The sequence below is a fragment of the Mus caroli genome, chromosome 5 (assembly GCF_900094665.2).
Source record: "Mus caroli chromosome 5, CAROLI_EIJ_v1.1, whole genome shotgun sequence".
NCBI lineage: Eukaryota > Metazoa > Chordata > Mammalia > Rodentia > Muridae > Mus > Mus caroli.
The window spans coordinates 104,779,786-104,796,703 of record NC_034574.1 but is presented as its reverse complement, the minus strand read 5'-3'; the positions used below and the strand labels follow the sequence as shown (position 1 = coordinate 104,796,703).

General features: G+C 49.6%; 1 long non-coding RNA gene across 1 annotated transcript; it reads right to left on the bottom strand.

The window, feature by feature from the left end:
* Positions 1-4,482: 4,482 nt before the first annotated feature.
* LOC110293841 lies at positions 4,483-12,603 on the bottom strand. The gene is made up of 3 exons (XR_002377867.1): positions 12,539-12,603; positions 12,009-12,178; positions 4,483-4,712 (listed from the first exon to the last, which is right to left on the bottom strand). It is a non-coding gene; the product is annotated as an uncharacterized LOC110293841 (long non-coding RNA).
* Positions 12,604-16,918: the final 4,315 nt, after the last annotated feature.

Genomic DNA, 16,918 nt, shown 5'->3' with positions numbered 1-16,918 from the left:
CTTTTTCACTTCCCCTCTTCAGCAGTTCAAATCCCCATGTCCTGGGATCCTCCAGACACACGGCCCATTTGTACGCAGCGCGACCAGACCTTCCGTGTTCAGAGGAAGGGCTCCAGGGCTTCAGGCAGCTTCCCTGGAGACTTGTAGGCAACAAGAGAAGAAAAAGGCATCAACACCCTTCAGATCGCCTTCTGGGCTCAGAGCTTCAGCAAACCTCACCATCTGTCCACTCGAGCGCGTTCCAAAGTTTTAAGTACCTTTTTTAAAATTTTTTTCCATGAGCTCCGTTAAAGTTAACCTGGCCTCAGAATATATGGGGGAAATCTGCTATAAATAGAGGTAAATAGAGATTGTAAAGATAAATAACGCCACGGCCCTGTGAGGAGCGATAATGCACTCTATTTACGGCCGGACCTGCGCAGCCCGTGCGTGTCCTTAATGGCTTACTTCTGCTCTGGCAGCCCAACTCCCTGTTAGACCTCTAAAGATTCAGTGTCACAAAAAGCTTACAGATAATTAAATATTGATTTTTGTTTTCTAATCCTATATAAAAATTGTCCTGGGTCTCCCAATGGTGGTTTTATCTCCCTAGGACGTGAAAGAAGCACCGGGTCTTTTAACCCTCTTTGTGCGCCTCTCATGAGCCAGGGAGAGTCCCAGGCAGCCACGTGCTGCATCTTAGCCCAGTGCTTAGTGACGCGGGGGTGGGAATCAACACAGGGGCCCCGCATTTTCACGCTGGGTGGGGACCCACAATTTTGCTAAAGTCCTGATTGTTGCACACAGAGAGTGCCCAAGCAGTCCGGCCACCAGCTTCCTGTACTCAGTATCGGGGTGTGCAAGCGGTCAGCTCTGGCCCCCAGCTTCCTGTACTCAGTACCATGTTCACTTCCCTGTTCATGTCTGGGAACACAGCCAGAGAGGAGCATGCGATGAGAGAAACTCTTTCTCCTTTGGCGCTCTCTCTCTCTCTCTCTCTCTCTCTCTCTCTCTCTTAATAAAAATTAAATAAAATAAAAAATGACCTTTACTGCTCCCCCACCCGAAGGGACATCTTGCAGAGAGGCAACTTTCCTGGCTAAATGGCTGGGAGGAGGCAGAGGAACAAGGACCAGATTTGGAAAGCCAGACCCCACCAGGTGTAGGCTATATGAGAGTGTGGAAAGCCCCTCTGTGCCTTACTCTTCCTGTCTGTGAAATGGGCCCTCCACCAGGTGAAGTCAGTCACCAGGTCTGCCAGGTGAAGCTAAGCTGAAAACAATGAGGATCTGCAAAAGGTAGCAGACAGCAGCTGGATTTGGTGTGGCATCCATCTTTGGTGTGATGTCCATATTTGGTATGGCATCCATCTTTGGTGTGGCGTCCATCTTTGGTGTGGTGTCCATCTGCTGGGTGCTTTACAGGAGTCTGTATGGACATGTACTGATCCACATTCATCAAAAGCTTTGCATATTAGAATACGCAATCCAGAAAAATGTCCCAAGGTCACACAGCCAGGAGCAGGCAGAATGTCTGTTGAGTCCTTGCTGTCTCCACTGAGCAGAGAGTCTCTGATTCCTCAGTGCTGATGTGCCCGGAGCCATGTATTTTTTAATGTGATTTTTAAATGTTTTTATATTTATTTTCATCAATTGTGTAGGTGAGTGTGTGCCTGCATGTGAGTACACACGGATGCCTGGGAAGGCTGGAGGCTTTGGATCCCCGGCAGCTGGAGTTACAGGCAGTTGTAAGCTACCAGACATGGGTGCTGGGAACTGAACTCTGGTCCTTAGAAAGAGCAGCCAGAGTTCCTAACCACTGAGCCGTCTCTCTAGACCTTCGTCTAATGTTTAATTGGCAAATAACAACTGTCATTATTTACAAGACTCAGTGATGTCTCTGTGCTTGTTTATCCTGAGCCAGCTGTGGAGCCCACCAACCCTCCCATCATCTCCCTTACTCTCCTATTCACAGAACACTGGAGCTGGAGTCATTTGACAGCTGTCTTTGGGTTTCTATTTCTGTGATTAAGCGCAAAAAATAAACAAACAAACAAACAAACAAACAAACCCTGAGGGAGGAAAGGGTTCATTTCAGCTGACATTTTGTATCACAGTCTGCCACTGCACTCACTTAGGACAGGAGCTCAGAGCAGGAGCCTGGAACTGATGCAGAGGCCATGAAGGGGTGCTGCTCACAGGCTTGCTCCTCATTGTTTACTCAGCCTGCTTTCTTACAGACCGGAGGGATAGATTCACCCACAGTGCTGGACATTCCTCTAACAAGTTCGATATTATCATCAAGGCAGGGGAGCATGGCAGCATCCAGGCAGGCATGGTGCAGGTGGAGCTGAGGGTTCAACATCTTCATCTGAAGGCTGCTAGTGGAAGACTGGCTTCCAGGTAGCTAGGGTGAGAGTCTTAAGCCAATGGCCACACCCCCTCCAACAAGGCCACAACTTCTAATCCTTCCACTCACTGGGGCAAGCATATACAGTCAGGCACAGTGGCAACAGGGCTGTAATTCCAGCTCTTAGGAGACACAGGCAGGAGGAGCAGAGGTTCAAGACCAGCCCATACTACACATCTCTGGAAACCAAAATAATTAAATAAATCCAAACACTTGGTGATAAAGATGTGGATCTCTTCAACTGAACCTGCCTGCTTCCTGGGAGAAGCTGTTATGGATGACACAGAGGTCAAAGTGTAGCCTCTCCTGGTGCTGGGACTGTGTCATTTAGGGCTGTGTTTTATAAAGACAGTAAGTACTACAGGGCAAGAAGGAGCCTGGCTCCACAGGTACATTACACAGAAGGCCAGGATATTTCTCGACCGTTTAAGCTGCCATGACTGGCCCTGTGTTTTCCTAATGAAATCAATACGAACAAATCAAGATGTGGGTTGTGTGCCTCGCTTTGAATAAACCCATCTACAAACGGCATGGCTGAGACACTCACTGTAGGAGTGTGTCAGCCCACCCTGCCACCACATGCTTCCCTTAGCAGGTGATGAAGAACACCAGAGAAGGTGAAGAAGCCGCAACGGAGCCTCTCAGTCCCCAAGCAAGGCACAGGGCAGAGTGAGCCGGGGCCACAGAGCACACTTGAATGGATTCAGGTGAAGGGGAATTATTTACTAACAAGCCCATGACCCAGAACTGTTTGGGTAGCCAGATGTCAGCCAAAGGGAGACATGCTCAGCTACTCAGCCTTATAGGAGAACCTGCCCACAGTGCTTAGATCTGATGTGTGGAACTCAGGTTCCAACATCTAGTGTTATCAGACCATTTTACATTGCTGTAGCAAAGTGCCCCAGGATGGATATCTTTAAAGAGAAGAGAAGTTTATTGAGCTCACAACTCTGGACCCTGGACATTCAAGGGCCACCTCGGATGATACCCTTCCTCCTTGCTGCATCCTGGGACCAGAGCACCATATGCTGAGATAGGGCATGCCTGTGAGTGTGTGTCTTTGCTCCTGGCTTCTTAGAGTTTTAGGACCCCACTCTGATAACCTTGTCTAATCTAACTCTCTTCCACAGGCCCAACTCTTACACACTGATGTTGTATGGGACCAAATGTCACATAGAAACTCCTGGGGGACACTGGGCTGTATGCAAAGCATCATAGTCAGGGACACAGAAGTGTCAGGAATTAGAGGGAACTGTACACCCAGGACAGACCCATGCATGACACACTGGGGACACATCCCATTACATGCATGACGCTCACATGGTTCCACTGCCTGGTGTCAGCTTTTGACGGCACTGTCTGTGAGCAGGGACTATCTCTACAGTTAAAAACAAGGACCCTGAAATCAGGATGTCACAGGCAGTACTGAAAAGGTGAGACAAAATCAAGGGCTCCAACCTAATTGCTGCGGATGTGGCAGAAGAGGATCCTTCGCTGGGCTGTGGCTGTGGAGAAGATTTTGAATGTCCCAAGAGGGTGGTGTAACTGGAAGATGGTGAAACTTTGAAGACGTGTGGCCTTGTGGGAGGTGGGTCCTTGTGGGTGGTGTGGCCTTATGGGTGGTGTGGCCTTGTGGGAGGTGGGTCCTTGTGGGTGGTGTGGCCTTGAGGGAGGTGTGGCTTTGTGGGAGGTGGGTCCATTGGGAGGTGTGGTCTTGTGGGAGGTGTGGTCTTGTGGGAGGTGTGGCCTTGTGGAAGGTGGGGCTTTATGGGGGTGTGGTCTTGTGGGAGGTGTGGCCTTGTGGGAGGGTGGTCCCACAAGAGTCTCTGCTGTGGTCCTCGCCAACTAATGAGATTCACCACTTCCTTTTTTCCTTCCCTCTGTTAATATTGCTGTTGTGCTGTCCGTCACAGGCAAGAGCAATGGGGCAGGATGACCTTGGGGGGAACATCCAAAACGCTGAGCTGATACAAACCTCTAGTCTTCATAAGTGGATTGTCTCACGTATCTTGTTACCATGGCAGGGACGGGATGAACAGGTCTCTCCTGTAACTGAAGGGTGTTGTCACGTGTCCAGACGTGAGCTTTCCTCAGTGCTTCTGCTTACCTCTCTGCTTTCACGGTTTTTCTATGTTCTCTTTGGAGATGTTCTCTGAGCCTTGGAAGGTTGATATAGATGTCCGACTTAGGATGGAACAATCCGCTGTCAATTATCCTGAGCACTTTGATCAGTTATGAGTCTGTATCGATTGCTGCCCACTGCAGAAGTAAACTTTTCTAACCAAGGCTGAGGAGGGCTCAGGACTGTGGGTACAAACACAAATCTGTAGAAGACAAGTTCGACAGTATGTCAGTTAGCAGAACAACAGCCTTGGGTTCTTTTTAGGGCTTATGGCCTCTGGAGACACGAGTCTGTGACCAGGTTTACAGTGCCTAACAAGAATTCCTGTATATCAGGTCTCACATGCAACCCAACAGTCAGCTGGTTCCCTGTCTGCTGGTTCATTTCTTGCAATTTGACACAAACCTAGACATACCAAAGAAGAGGGAATCTCAGTCTAGAAATTACCTCCAACAGATTGTCTGTGGGTGATTCTCTGGGATAGTTTCATAATTGTAAATTGAAGTGCTCAGCCCACCATGGGCGGTGTCATCCCTAGGCAGGCATGCCTCTGATACATAGCAAGCAGGCTGAGCAAGTTGGAGAGAGAAAGTCAGTAAGCAGCCCTTCTTCTGCTTCAGCTCTTGTTTGCAGGCTCCTGCCCAGAGTTCCCACCTTGGCTTTCCTCAGGGATGGACTGTCATCTTTCTAAGGCAAATAAGCCCTTCTGTGTGTTTTAAGTGAGAATGGTGCTCACAAGCTCATATATCTGAATGCTTGGTCCCCACTTGGTGGAACTGTTTTGAAAGGATTGGAAGATGTGGCTTTGTTGGAGGTGTGTCACTAGGGGTGGGCTTTGAGGTTTCCAAAGTCCAGGCCAGGATCTGTTAGCTTGTTGCCTGTTCTCTCTCTCTCTCACTCTCTCTCTCTCCCTCCCTCCCTCCCTCCCTCCGTCGCTTGTGGATAAAACCTAACCCTCTAAAACCCAATGCCCAAAGTGAACACATTCTCTTATAAGTTGGTCACAGTATCTGCCTTAGTTACGGTTCTATTGCTGTGAAGAGACATTGTGACCAAGGCAGCTTAGAAAAGAAATAATTTAACTGGGGTTGCTCATATGTCAGAGGGTGAGTCTATGACCATCTAGATGAGAAGCAAGGCAGCAGTCAGGGTGCTGGAGCAGCAGTGGCAGCTGAGAGACAGAGAGAGAGAGAGAGAGAGAGAGAGAGAGAGAGAGAGAGAGAGAGAGAGAGGAAGAGAGAGAGAGAGAGAGGAAGAGAGAGAGAGCACAAGCTGGCATAGGGTTTGTGTTACCCCCAATGTTTCACCCCCCTTCAATGAGACAATACCTCTTAATCCTCTAGCTAGTTCTCAGCCATCCTAACACTGTGACCCTTTAACACAGTTCCTCATGCTGTGGTGACCCTCAACCATAAGACTATTTTTGTTGCTACTTCATAACTGTAATTTTGTTACTGTTATGAATCATAGTGTAAACATTTGTGTTTTCTAATGGTCTTAGGCCACCCCTGTGAAAGGGTCATTCCGCCCACAAAGGTGTCACAACCCAGAGGTTGAGAACCTCTGCTCTAAATACTCCACCAAATGGGAGCCAAGCGTTCAAACCTACGAGCTACTCGGAAAGTAAAGGAAGACACGGTCCAAGTGCAGAATGCATAACTTAACGGTTTTAGTGACAGGATAAAAAATGGGATTTGAAGAATTAAACAAAGGGGTAACTCTGAGTGCTCAGAGCTGTAAGGGGCTCCATGCAAGGCTCTGGAGAGGGACCGGTCCAGGGGCCATCACTGTGGAAAAGCTACTGTGGCTCTGGCTGTCTGGGTCAAGAGGCTGAAGTCAAAAGCTCATAGCCAGAGGCACCTGGGCTGCCTTGAGGCTCCCTGCAGTGCCTCCCTAAGGGGAGAGGCTGGTGTTGCCCCAGCATGCACTGAAGAAATGCAGATCCCAGAGTCCCAGGCAAAAGGGAAGGTCGAAGGGAAGCTGAGTGTGGGAATAAACCATGTACAAACTCACACTACTATAAAAACTCTGGATAACTCAACGTGCACAGGAGACCCGTGCAGAGCTTGGCAGAGGCCCACCAGCTTCCCAACCTGGTCCCCTGGCTCCATCCCACTCCCAGCATGGAATGTTTCACAAACATCCCAGAGAAAGGGCTTGGTGGCTTTCCTCTCAGCACGCAGCTCCTAGCACCAGCACTAGCTCAGAACATTTCCTTATCTCCCAGAACCAGAGGCAGGTATTTGAGAAAGCCAGCGTCCTGTAGTCCCTCCTTCCAGGCCCTTGGCTCAGTCACTTTGGTCTGAATGGATATCCATCCTTCCCTGAATATTAGGCTGCAGCCAGCACCGGGTAGGTACTGGGGCAGAGGCTGGTGAGTGTTAGTGTAGCAGGAGCTTCAGGGAAGGTGGTGGACTTGCCCCAGTGTCACCCAAAATGTCCCCAGGACCTGTCCCCAGAGCGAGTCCCACCTACCTAAACTCAAGTTAATCGATCAGATGACGTCATAGCCGTCACTTAACTGAGCAAGTGGCATCTCTCTGCCCACCCCAAGGGGGTGACCCCTTCTGTCACGTCTCAGATCCTTACCTCACATGTGAGCCGCTCACCCTTTTGTATAGAAGCCCCAAATATTTTGCCCGGTTTCCTTGTTTCGTCTTTTGAAGAAGGGAGCTCTCTTGCAAAGCGAGTCCCCCCTCCCTCTCCCCATCTCCGCTGAACCTTCCAGACCCCTTTTGTGTGGTGTGATTTCATGCTAATGTATGTATGGAACATGAAGACAGTCACAGGTAACACAATGAACTTAACTTTTTTTTTTCTCCCTCTCTTTTTATTGAATTATAATGAGGAGTTTCCATAGCAATTACCGCATCGCCTTACAGGCTACCAGCAGATTCTCCTCGGTCTCCGGGCCCTGCCTTCATCACCAAAGCTGTAGCTTCTTTAGCAGGTTCTAAGCGGGTGGGGGACACAAACCCTTTGGGATCAGTGACAATGGCAGAGGATACTTGGGGGATTAATAACGCTGAACAGGTGTTGTTAGGGTCTAAGTTCCGGCAGCTGGCCTCCATTCTCACCTCAGTCAGCACAAAGAGCCCAGCCATCAGAAGGACCAAGGCGAGGGTGCAGGGATCCTGCCAGAGCCTAGGGCTGAGGCTCTGTTGGCTGTGTGGTAGTTAGGAAGTTGCTCCCCTGAAGTGACCTCTTTCTTTCTCAGGGCCAGCTGTCCTGAATCCCCTGAGTGAGGACCCAGTACCTCCCCAACAGATACCCTGGCTTTTCCTGTCAGCTCTCACATGGCTTTGTAGGTGCCGGGACATACACAGGCTTCTTCATGGGGGCACAGATAGAGGGGGCAATCCCTGGGGGCTGAGTCAGTGGGTGTGAGTTTGGAGCAGGCGAGGTTCAAGGTTGGCTGTGTGAAGTCTGGCTTCGGCCTACCTCGTTCCCTACAGGGGCCAAACTTTGGCTCTAATTGACAGGGAAGTTTCATGCTGGCCCGGAGGGCCCCCCAGGAGCTTTCAGTGATGCCAAGTATGTGAGGATGCAGGGGGCTCTGTCAGCAGCCTCAGCGCCCCCATTGAATTGGCTCGAGCAAGGTGCAATCACCCCATGTCCCTGCAGCAGCTCACAGACCCAGAGCTTTCTGAGGGGATGAGGACTGAGCCTGTAGCTAGAGCTCAGTCCTACAGTCTTGACCTACCCTATATAGAGCACCTCACTCACAGCCTCCATCCATGACACCTAAGATCAGGGATCAGGGACCAAAGGCGCAATCCAGATCCTGTCCATTCTGCAGTCAGAAGGCTTGACTCTCTGTCTTCCAACCATGCCTGGTCTACACTGGGTCGGTACGAGTGACTTCTCTTCTCTGCCTGAGGTTCATCCTTTCTCAAAGAGGCTGTGAGGGCCAATCTGAGAGCTTGGGCGAGAACATGGGCAAGGTTACATGCTGCACCGACGATGCGTTTGGATCCGTGGGGACAGGCTGGGTCATGACCTCTGAGGGGCTGATTGGTTAGTATCTGGAAACCCTTGCTTTCCCAGCCTTGGGGTGAGAAACATATGCTGGCCTGTCTGCAAGATCCCTAGAACACAAGAGTTGTCCTGCTCTAAAGGACTGGGGTGTGGGGCGAGGAGAGAAGATAAGACATGTAAGAACTAATGTCTCAGGCAGGACAAGGAAACTTAGTGGTCAAAATGCTCAGCTCAGCAGAGGCAAGGAGTCTGCTGGGTAAGATCACTATGGGATTAACACGGATGACCAAGTGATTCATTGCTTCTTGAAAGGGATAGGGCAGGGTCACAGAGAGAGAGCCTCCTCTCTCACCCCACTAGGCCCACTTTGATTTTTGAGTTCTTGCAGGTGTTGATGGAAATGAGCTCAGCAGGGTCTGGGGTGGAGCCCTTCCAATAGGAGGCTACAGGAATAGATCTGTACAGCACAGCCACATGGCTGTTTTGTGTTGCTTCCTAGAGTGGCTGTGGGGGCTAAGGGCACACTGTGAGGCCAGGTTTGGAAGGGAGATGGATTGTCCCTCTGATCTCTGATCCCTGATCTTAGGTGTCATGGATGGAGACTGTGAGTAAGGTGCTCTATATAAGGTAGGTCAGATGGGGTCAGAGTGTGAACTAGACACTGGGTCCTGGGGAAGGAACAGTCACAGAAGGACACAGTGTTAGGCCACACCAGGCAGAGTGCTATATAATACTCACATCCTCTCCCAGGGCTGGAGAGATGGCTCACTGCTTAAGAATGCTGGCTGCTCTTGCAGAAGGACTAGATCCAGTTTCTGGCACCCACAAGGTGACTCACAACTAGTCTTAACTCCAGTTACAGGAGATCTGGTGCCCTCTTCTGGCCTCCTCCACACCAGGAGAACGTGTAGTTCATATACATAATATGCATGCAGAATGCTCATATACAATCTACATATGCAATATAATATATGCATGTAAAATGCTCATATACAATATTCATATGTAACACAAAGTATGCATGCAGAATGTTCAACACAATATACATATACAATACAAAATATGCATGCAGATTGCTCATATACAATATACATGTACAGTGCAAAATATGCATGCAGAACACTCATATACAAGATACATATACAATATAAAGTATGCATGTAGAACACTCATACACAATATACATATACAAATAAACCAGTCTTAAGATAAAATGAACTCATGAATCTACCACACACCAGGAGATATTCATGGGTCGTGTGTGTTCTGTGCCCAGCTCTGCACCAGGACGCAGCCACAGGTATGGCTTTGTGAATATCTTGAAGTCCAGGCTTCTCTGGCCAGTTACATGACCCAACACCATGGGGGAGAAAATGCAGGCCAGTAGTTGCCAAGGTGCTGGGAGTCCCACCCCGACAGAGTAAAGCTCATGGCCCCTAAATGGCCTCATAGACCCCAGGGGCTGCGGATGCTAGCTCAGCTCAGGAGGGGCAGGGAAGCACACCTGAGAACTCTCTACCTGAGACAGCTATCTCCTTCCTCCCCACCCAGATCCCCAGCCTCCACAGTCACAACCTGAGGTGGAGATGGTTGTCATGTGACTAGGACTGACTGAAATCCACCCAGCAATTGGGTGAGATAGTCCTGCAGGCTTAGGGGCTAGAACAAGGGACAGTTTATAGGCCAGTGTTGGGGAAGCATGTGCCCTGAGAGCCTCACTCAGGAGCAAATCCTGCGATCACATCACAGGGCACCGTTACAGGTTCCTGCCTTGGACTGGGACCTATAAAAGGAAATAAACCCTTTCCTCCCCAAGTTGCTTTTGGTCATGGTGTTTATGACAGCAACGGAAGACCAACGAAAACTGCGGGGCAGTAACTAAAGCAGAGGCCATGAAGCAAAAGCTGCTTGCTCTCCATGGCTCGCTCAGCCTGATTTTGTACACAGCTCAGAACCACCTGCCCAGGGGCAGCATCGCCCAAAGCAGGCTGGGGAGAAACTGCTCCACAGGCTTGCCTACACGTCGGTCGGTTGGAGGCAATTCCTCACTTGAGATCTCCTTTCCCCAGATGATTGGAGCTTGTGTCGAGCTGACAACAAAACAAAACCCAAAACAAAACAAAACAAAACTGAACAACCAGCTAAACTGGACAACTGAACAACCAGCACAGGGTATAGGCACATGTGTGTGAGTGTGCACCTCCCACGCACATGTGAAGTCTGGAGGAGGATGTTGGTGTCCTCTCTCTGAGCCTGGATCTAGGCTGGCAGCCAGCAAGCCTCCAGTCTCTACTTCCCACTGTGCCAGGCTTCACATAGGCTCTCTCAGGGTTTGATCTCAGGTCCTTGCACTTATGTAGGCAATGGCCTTGCTTGCTGTGTCTCCCCAGCTTCCTCTCCTGTGTCCTCAGGACTCCCAGCTTGTCTCCTAATGGTTTCTCCTCTCCCGTTTCCTAGTGACCTTGGGAGTGGATGGCAGGCACCAGGAAGAAGGCTCATCCCCCCACCCCGACAGAAATAGCTGCAACAGGGGAGCTCAGCTCTTAAGGGGAGCCGACATCTGACAAGGTGGACAAATGGCACTGAGGAGTGAGCATTCTGAAGCCGATGGCGTCAGCTGAGGACACAGAGCAGGACCGGAGCGATAACAGGATTTACAGTTTCCAGGCTGCCCCCAAGAGATCTGGGGGAGGGGAGGGGTGGAAAAAATCAGTCACTTTAGCTGATCTTGCCTCAGTCCAAGGTCAGCTCCTGGAGCTGTCTGGTGGCTTTTCCATGGACAGTGGAGACATTGTGGGGGGCCTGGCAAATGCTGGGATGCGGATCCTGAGAATGCAGGACAGTCAGAGGGTGGTGTTGTTGGGGCAAGGGACTGGTAGAGGAGAAATGTGTCCTGCTTGCTCCAATCTCCTTCACACGCCTGTTAACCTCTGAACTGGTTTTCTGACTAGAGTCTCTGCTAGGCACCCGCTCTTTTCAATATAGTCATGAGCCTGAATCTCTAGGTGTTTTGGAAACAAAAATCATGAAGTCCAGTTCAGTGCAGTTTGTACCATGCACGGTTAACTAGACCCAGACCGTGGCTGCTGAGGAGTAGCAGGTGCTGGGTTTTGTGTGGTTCCTCGAGGCACGCAAATATAGAGAAGAATCAGAGTCCGGCTGCACAGAGACCTGGCTGATGCAGGAGCATTCCCACACACGGGCATGTTAGGATTATACCGAGTGGATCCCCCTTCCCCCAACTGCCTCATGATTCCCCAGTATCCTGTGAGCTGCCTGCTGGAGAGAATCTTGTCTCTGGGTCACAGACCCTGCTACCCAGTTGGATGAAGGGCCACACCAGCCAGCCCAGACCCCTCTTTCTCTGCCTTGTGCAGGGCTCAATGGACATTTGCATAAAACACCATAAATCACAGCATCTTGAAGCCTGGAGATCAGCTCCAAGCAAGAACAAAGAGCCAGAATGGGATAGGAGGGGAGGGGGGAGGGAAGGTTCAGAGGTGGCAGTGGCTTCTCTCACCTCTCTCTAGGCCTCTCAGGTGGACACCCCCTTCTGGGTTCCAGGCTTTGCTCTGTCTGTGGGGCTTCTCAGCAAACTGGAGAGCTGGTCACCAGGGGACATGGTGACCTGGTGATGCTGATGGTCTATCCTGAGCGCACTACAGGCTTCTGACCAGGTTCTGGTGTGATCTGGAAACAGAACAGATAAAATACTTCATGTGGAAAACTCGCCCCTCTGAGCCCAGTCTTGCGTTGCTCCACAGAGCCACGCGCAACAGTCAAAGTGCGCTGTAACTAACCACCCCTCACTATTCCTGGAGTTGGTCTGAGATAGCCCGCAGCTCCCCAACTCCAGGCTGCTCCAGTCTCTTCCATACAGTGATGCTCATTGGTGATACACAGAGCTAATCCTGTGGTCAGCAGGTTGATGTCGACTGGGTATCAGCATGGGGGCTGTGCAAACAGTTGCCATGCTACATCATTTAGAGATTAAATAAGGACAATTGAATATAGACTCAACTCAATATAGACACATCAAAATGTGCTTACCCACGATGCACAGTCCTTAGCATGGAGACCAGCTACACTCAGCATTGAGCCACGGTTGGATGTGTGATGTTAACTGCAGAGTCTGTGGGAACAACCGAGGCTGCCTTGAAAGCCAGGTGTGACCGTCTGTGGAATCATGGAGGAAAAGGACTGGGCTGCTGAATAGCTGCTTCAGGGTACCTTTGTGTGCAGCAGAATGTCTATGGGGGTCATTTGTGGATATGGCTGGTGTGAGGAGGGACTGGATCAAGCCGGATAGTGGCTGCTTGTGGGCTGTCTTAGTCAGAGTTTCTGTTCCTGCACAAACATCATGACCAAGAAGCAAGCTGGGGAGGAAAGGGTTTATTCAGCTTACACTTCCACACTGCTGTTTGTCACCAAAGGAAGTCAGGACAGGAACTCACACAGGGCAGGAACCTGGAAGCAGGCGCTGATACAGAGGCCATGGAGGAATGCTGCTTACTGGCTTGTTCTACATTGTTTGCTCAGCTTGCTTTTTTATAGAACCCAAGACCACCAGCCCAGGGATGGCCCCACCCACAATGCCCCCACCCACCCGCACCCTTGATCACTAATTGAGAAAATGCCCCACAGCTGGATCTCATGGAGGCATTTCTTCACTTGAAGCCCCTTTGTCTGTGATAACCCCAGCTTGTGTCAAGTTGATCCACAAAACAAGCCAGTACATGGGCCTTGCTGCTCTCTGTTGTAGTGTCTCTTCACAGAAGAAAAATGGGGAAGAACCAGCCCTGGAAGTTAAGGGCTTCAGAGTCGGTGCCCAGGTACCCTCTTGATTCTTCAGATGCTCTCTGTCCACACCTGGCTCTAAGCATTCCCACAAAGACAGATAAAGCTTTACCAAGTGGATAATACGAAGTCATACCATATTAACAGTGTGGGAAAACATGCTGTCTCCAGCATCAGTGATCTTTTCTACTGCAGGGGTACTGGGTTCTGGTGACTTGCCCACCCTTGTACTCATAGACCAATGAGCACGAACAGCCCTGTGTCACAATGTTCTTGAGAATTCCCGGCTTTTGTGAGCTTCTCTCTTTGCTTATTTGTTTTGGAGACAGTGTATCGCTATAGAGCTGAGGTCAGCCTCGAACCTGTGGCAACCCTCCTCCTGAGATGTGTGTGCTGCCACATCCAATTTCTTTGTAAGCTTCTTGGCAGAATGGAAATTCCCTCAGCCCAGTGGCTTTGAGCCAGCATGGCAACCTTTCTTGTATCTCAGGATGGGAAGATCTTCAGAAAAACAATGTCTGTGGAAGGAGGTACCCAGGATGTGGAACACCTGAAGCAGAAACTTGAGGGTTCTTTGGAAAGTCAGTTGGATGGTGTTTTGCTGGCGCCAGCACGTGAAGGAATGTTTCGACAAAGTGGACACAGGTAGGAAGGGCTAAGGCAGACTTGTGAAGAAACATTTCAATGAAACAGGAGAGAGATTGTTCTGCTAAAGCAAGCACATGGAAAGGACACATGAGGAAAGATTCACTGCCAACAACATGCATGTATTGGTCCGCCTTCCCTTGTGTAGTTGAGCTGTGTTTGTTGGGACTCTGCAGACTCAGGCTGATTGGATGCACGTGCTGAGGCAAGGCACATGGAGGAGAGGTGATGCTTTGAGAGTATAAATAGGACTCAGAGTGCTGGAAAGAGAACTTGGCTTGCAGGTACAGCTAGCTGTGCAATGCTTGTGGGTCTTGGGTCTTTGCTGATCTTTGCTTCCTTGAGAGAGGCATATCTGGGAACTTCTCCTGGTGTTCCTGTTGTCTCTGTCTCTACTAGGTCATGTCACGGCTGTTGCTATCCCAACTCCACCAAACTGGACTGCTAGAGTATCCGTGGAACGTTTGCAAATGGATTGAGCTGCTGCCGCTAACCTGTGAAGTAAACTGCCAATTTCCAGACAACACAGACTGGAATTGATCCAAAGAACCTTTCTAAACAAGCCCTCTTCCCCCGTATCCTTTCTTTTCCACTACCTCTGGTGGGTGGTGGGTTACAAGGAAGGTTAAAGCATTTAAGAACCATCATTAAAAATAGGATTTGAAAAAAAATCAAAGTTACAAGCACCCTAGAACATAAGGAGGCAAATTACGGTTTCTGAGAAACCAGGGCACCCTGACAGCAACTCTGCTTTTAATAAATGCAGACTTGGTGTTATTTATTTTCTGATCGTCGATGAATTCAGCTCACTGTGGAGATGTGGTTAAGAAAAAAAATAATAATGACCAGGAAATATGCCAGCATGTGCATACACACATACAACCACACACATGTGCATACATGTATGACTTTAAGATGGAAAAAAAGACCCATTGGGCATTGCATGTGTGTGTGTGTTTGCACACATGAGTGTGCATGTATGCATTTATTGAAAGGCAAACAGGAGAGGGGCTTACTACACTACCTTAGGCCTTCATTCAATCTCCAAAATGATACTTTGTGGTGTGTGTGTGTACTAGGCAGAAGTAACACAAATGTTCTGTTGATGGTCTTGGGCCAGAACTAAGAGTCCTGCCATAGCAGGCTAGTGTTAGGGAAATGGATTCCTGGGGTTTAGAGGGAGGGATCAGAGCGCAGAGCATTGAAGCACTTGTTCCATACCTGGGTCAGTTCACAGGACAGTGATGGCTAGGGCCAGTGAACCAGGAAACAGCTGCCGGGGCAGGTAGAATGTCTTGGTGACACTTTCCCCAGCTGATCTGTGGCTTTTCCCCATCAAACACCATTAGCCAACCTGAAAAACGGAGCTATGTTATCTGCCCTTGGACAAGGGGCTGGCGATTATCTATCATGTCTATCGCTGACTCTCAGCCAGTAGTAAGCGGGTCTAACTTCTTGGGGGAGCGTACAACAGCCCCGAAGGCCATGAGCTGGTACAGAAGACAGAATGTCCGGTTCGAGGCTGTGACAGTTTCAAGTATCCCCACAGGCACCTAGTTCCCAGCAGGGGGCGCTGTTGTGGAAGGTTGGGAACCTCGAGGAGGAGGAGCCTCACTGCAGGAAGTGGATTTTAGGGGGCGGGCCTTGGGGGGGGGTTGCAGGTGAGCCCAGCTTCCTGTGTCTTCTCTACTTCCTGATCTGCAGAGATGTGAAGAAGCAGCCGCTTTGTCCTTCCCTGGTATCGTATCCTTCCTTTCCGCCGGTCTGTCCTCTGATGAGTACAGCAGAGGCTGCCATCGATGAATCCATCACTCTGGTCTCAGCGGCTGGAGGATGAGCCTTTGGACGTGGTTTGGCAGACTTCTGAGACATAAAGGAAACGGGTGGGCCTGGCAGTGGTTAAGAGCACCCAGGGCTCCTCCAGAGGACTCAGGTTCGATTCCCAGCACCCGCATGGCAACTCACAACTGTCTGTGACTGCAGTGTCAGTGGATCTAACACCTCACCTCCAAAGGCTCCGTGTGTGCATACTACTCAGGCATATGTTCGGGAAAAATTAATAAGATTTTTTTTTTAAAGCGGCCTGTTTCTTTTTCACTTGTGGGAATTGTGGGTAAAGCGCTGTGGACAGTCATGAGTAGGCTTTTGTGTAACCTGTCTTCACTTCTTTATAATAAATAGTAGTAATAACCCTGGGGAGTGTAGGAAGTGTCATTGGCTTGGTAAAAAAACAAACAAACAAAAAACCCTAATTGTTTCGAAAGTAGCTTGCCAAGAAATTCCACTGGTAGACTGTGGGGCATAGGGCTTTCTTCTTGTATATCCTCTCCTTCTGGGAAAAAAAAAAGTGTTTAAAGAATGTCTGGGATCACAGAGAACACACACTTAATAAGTATGAAGCAAAACCCAAGTGTGCATTCTTGGGTTCTCTAGTCTCTAGGCCTATCCATGATGTCACCCTTTTCATGGCTGAATAGTATTCCATGGTATGCACACAGTACCACATTTCATCAGATGTTGGACCCTTGTCTCGGCTGCTGTGAGTGGCTGCAGTGAACAGGGTCGTGCGGATGCCTCTAACATCTGACTTAAGCCAGCAATGGGAGTTATTATAGCTGCTGAAAAGAGAAAAATACCAAATTCTCAGAATCTTGTTGGTCACCCTGGGAGGTTGTTGGGAAAGGTGGAAGAGGGGAACAGAGAGATGAGACCGTGGCAGCCCAATGCCACACAATTGGTCAGAACAAGCCTGATGTCTCGGAAGCTGTTTCTGTACTTACTCAATCAGAAACTGTTTCTGTACTTACTTACTCTCCCTCCCTCCCTCCCTCCCTCCCCAGGCAGGTGTAACACCTACTATTCTGTTTAAAATAAGGAGACAATACGGAGCTGGATGTAGAGTACACCTGTCATCACAGTACTCAGGAAACCAATGCAGGAGGATGGAGGGTTCTCCATCAACCTGGACTACACAGCAAGACCCAGACA